This window comes from Microcebus murinus, chromosome 18 (genome assembly GCF_040939455.1).
Source record: "Microcebus murinus isolate Inina chromosome 18, M.murinus_Inina_mat1.0, whole genome shotgun sequence".
Taxonomy (NCBI): Eukaryota; Metazoa; Chordata; class Mammalia; order Primates; family Cheirogaleidae; genus Microcebus; species Microcebus murinus.
In genome coordinates, this window is record NC_134121.1 from 35185056 (window position 1) to 35188682 (window position 3627).

General features: G+C 40.3%; 1 pseudogene; it reads right to left on the reverse strand.

The window, feature by feature from the left end:
- Nucleotides 1–680: 680 nt before the first annotated feature.
- On the reverse strand, nt 681–1621 carry LOC142861948 (small ribosomal subunit protein uS5 pseudogene; annotated as a pseudogene).
- Nucleotides 1622–3627: the final 2006 nt, after the last annotated feature.

Consider the following 3627-nt stretch of genomic DNA (forward strand, 5'->3'; position numbering starts at 1 on the left):
TTGTCTATCAGTGAAAAGTGAATTGTAGCTACATAAAAACATCATCAAGGTCAAAACTTATAAATATATTATGGAGTGAATGAAGCAAATCACAAAAGAATATATACAGTATGACTATATGTATATCAAGCTCAAAAAGTAGCAAAACCAAATAATATTTATAATTGGGATCATAGGTGATAAACTATTTTCCTAAAAAGTAAGAAAATAAATGACAATCATCAAATTAATTTAGTGGTTACTTCTAGAGTTAAAAAAAGTTGTTATCCAGGAGAGGAATTCTAAGGTACTAGCAATGTTCTATTCTTAGCTGAAGACATGGTTACATGAATTATTAGCTTATAATTACTCTTAAATTGAGTTTGTACATTTCATAATTCTATTTATATAAAAAATGTATTCCTATCATTTTCCCAGGACTTTGTCCATATTACTTCAGTTTTTCTCCTGGCATTCCATATTTTCAGATGCCCTGAGTGCCAGAGCCAGCGTGGCTAGTTTGCAGTTCTTTAATTAATTACTTGCTGAATTCCCTACTTCTGGTTCTTGCTCCTATTTCCTGTGGCCTCTTATCTTTTCTATTCCAAGATTTTATAAGGGAAACCTTATTTTTTCATTAGTCATATCTTAAGCATGCATTGAGTCTCCGTTTCTTTTTTTTTTTTTTTTTTTTTTTTAACAGACTTAATTTCACTTTATTTTTCTCATATAAAAATGCTATGTGGTAGCCACAGCTGGAGCCTGGGTCCTCTGCACAGAGACTCTGGTGTGGGTCTTGACAAGATGGTCGGTGAATTCCTGGTAGGGAGACTTGGTGAATACTGTCTCTTTCCAAAGGTCAGGAGTCAGATAGCTATAGGTCTTGGAGATGGCATCGAAGGTGGCCTTTGCGAAGTTGCCCAGGGTGGCAGTGCAGCCCCTGGCAGAAGTGTAGCAGTCATCAATACCAGCCATCATCAGCAGCTTCTTGGGCACAGGGGCCGAGACCTTGCCAGTTCCTCTAGGGGCAGGGATGAGACGCACCAGCACAGAGCCACAGCGGCCTGTCACCTTGCAAGGAACAGTGTGGGGCTTGCCGATCTTGTTCCCCCAGTAACCTCTCCGCACGGGGACTATGGAGAGCTTGGCCAGGATGATGGCCCCTCGGATGGCAGTGGCTACCTCCTTGGAGCACTTGACACCTAGACCAACGTGGCCATTGTAGTCCCCGATGGCAACAAACGCCTTGAACCTGGTCCGCTGGCCAGCGCGGGTCTGCTTTTGCACTGGCATGATCTTCAAAACCTCATCTTTGAGAGAGGCTCCCAGGAAAAAATCAATGATCTCAGACTCCTTGATAGGCAAGGAGAACAGATAGATCTCCTCCAGGGATTTGATCTTCATGTCCTTAACCAGGCGGCCCAGCTTGGTCACGGGCATCCACTCCTTGTCCTCGGCCTTGCCTCCGCGAGCTCCGCGACCTCGGCCCCGGCCCCGACCACGGCCGCGACCACGGCCAGGAATGCCGCTGCCGAAGCCTCCACGGAAGCCGCCGCGGCCTCCCATTCCAGGGCCCCCGGGGCCTCCGGGCCCTCCCGCTGCACCGGCGTCATCAGCCATTTGGTGTTTTCCCGGAGAAGAAGCGAGTCTCCGTTTCTTTATCATATCTACTTTTTATCTTCCAGAAATTCCTCATTATTTTGGTATTCAGACAGGATGCTTCTCATTTTCTTGTACTGCTATGTATTTATAAATCTCGGTTTTTTTTTGGATTTTTGAGGAAAAAGAAAGGTAATGATTATTCTCAGATATTTTGATTCAGAAGCCTCCTATTGCCCTAGAGGTATATTTTAGAACATTTTAGAATGTTTTTACTTTCATTCCTAAGTAATCTATAACAAGCAATTTAACATGTTAAATTTTAACTTTGGATTTTTCTACCAACTCAAACAATCCATTTGGGGCTCTGTTTAGTAGCTAATGATATTTTAATGTGCTGTGGAAATTGCAACTTGAAATGCATATTAAAATTAGCTGGAAAAGTTTACTAGTATCCAGGGTCCAACCCAGAACAGTTAAATCAGAATTTATGTAGATAGAACACTAAAATATCTATTTTTTAAAAAAAGATCCAGGTTATTTAATGTACATTGATGATTAAAAACCACTAATTTGGTGGAAAAGATAAAATTTTATTCAATAATTATAAGATAAGATAAAATTATAAAATAAGATAAAATGACATTGGATTATATTTAGGGTCCTCACTACCTACACCAACATGAGTGGATATTAATGCTTATGCCAACAACAGCCATGCCAATATTTCTGTAACAAAATAAGGACCCATTTTTCTGCCCTATATTTTCAGGGAACAAGTTTCTCCTGGCTTCACTTACTTGGACAACTCCAATATCCTGGGCCTCACCTGCCTTGCCTGTGACTACAAAATAAGATCTTAATTCTTTTTTATACTCAAATTATAATGGCCCAAGATAAAATTGCTTTATCTTAACCCCTCTCACTCCCTCTCTGTCTCTCTCTCTCATTCTTTCTTTTTTCTTTGTACGTAGCTGTCCTCTGCTAGTGACAGCTACTATCTGCCTCCACCCCTCTCTACTGGAAGAAGAAGGAGAACAACTCAAGAAAGAGGAAACTGGTCTCCTCTGTATCATTTTACCCACAGATGGGCATAGCACTTTTCTAATTTTCTGCATGTCACTGAGACCAGGAGTAACCATTAGTAACATCTTATTGAATAGTCAGGGATAATGGAAGGGCATACAGCACAGAATAATTACTAAACAAGTACAGAGCCATCCTAGAAAACCTTGTAGGCTGGTTTGCTATGTCTTTCATGTGTGCATTTTCCTCCAAGGCTCAACCCCACTACTTGATCTGGTCTAGAACTCCCTTGGGTTCAGAATCAAGGTCATATGGAGCCCCATATCAATGAAGCTGGAGAAGTGGAAGTGAGGAAATCTTTCCTGAACTCACATCTAAGGCTTATTTACCTTTACCTTCATTTCTGACCCAAGATTAACTTTTCTTCAAAATAAAATGTTCAGTCATTTGATAAACATTATACATAGTGTCTGCTCCTAATATGTGCCAGATGGTGAATTAAACAGACGTCAGAGGGTTCTCAAATTCTACCAAAGAGGCACAACAAAGATAAGTCCTAAGTTGCTGTTAGTCAGAAGGTTAGAATAAAACTGAGACTGTTTCCTTTGGTATGTAGGATACAGCCACTTAGGTTAGTTATAAGAAAAGAAAAAGGAAGAAGAAACAGAAATATGAGGGGGAATGAGGCCAGAATTAGTTAACAGTTCTCAGAAGTAGATGACCTATGGGTAAGCAAATTGGGACAAATTCACTCTGTGAGTTCTAGTTTAACAAGGAAAAAAAAAGAGTTTAAACAAGTCTGGGAGACTACATTCCAAAGTTTCAGGTTTAGCATGCACGTGTGTGCAGACATACACACACACCACGGTGTGCTTTATTTAGGCTTGCAACTCTTGGTATAGAGCTCCAAAAAAAGACCCTAACTCTTTACACAGACTAACTCTGTATTCTCATGAGCTCACATTCTATTGATGATTAACAATGAGAATTTTAATACTTAGCAAGACCCACAAAGTTATGGTC